The sequence below is a fragment of the Eimeria mitis genome, genomic scaffold, assembly GCF_000499745.2.
Source record: "Eimeria mitis Houghton genomic scaffold, Emh_scaff1157, whole genome shotgun sequence".
In the NCBI taxonomy this organism is placed as follows: Eukaryota; Apicomplexa; class Conoidasida; order Eucoccidiorida; family Eimeriidae; genus Eimeria; species Eimeria mitis.
In genome coordinates, this window is record NW_013567910.1 from 765 (window position 1) to 1,276 (window position 512).

Genomic DNA, 512 nt, shown 5'->3' on the forward strand with positions numbered 1-512 from the left:
GGGTTTAAGGCAACAAATGGGTTTATAAGATAATAATCTTATGATATTATGATTTAGGGTTTCATTAGGGTTTAGGGTTTAGGGTTTAGGCTTATATTAGGGTTTAGGGTTTAGGGTTTAGGGTTTAGCTTTTAGGGTTTAGGGTTTAGGGTTTAGAGTGGATCAGCGTCATCGTCACTATATATTTTTTTACTTTCTCCTTGTTTACTTGTTTAGGGTTTAGGGTTTAGGGTTTAGGGTTTGAGGGAGAGCAGCAGGGGTCCTTTTATAGCGCAGGAGGGTATCTGGTGGTTTAGGGTTTAGGGTTTAGGGTTTAGGGTTTAGGGTTTAGGGTTTAGTAGCGTGAGCCGTTTCAGCTCGATAAATGTATTTATATGTTTATAAAGTATATATATTTAATTAATAAATAAATAAATATATAAACAAAACAACAGAACACCCGCATCTGCAGCAGCAGCAGCAGCAGCAGCAGCAGCAGCAGCAGCAGCAGCAGCAGCAGCAGCCTCGGTTAA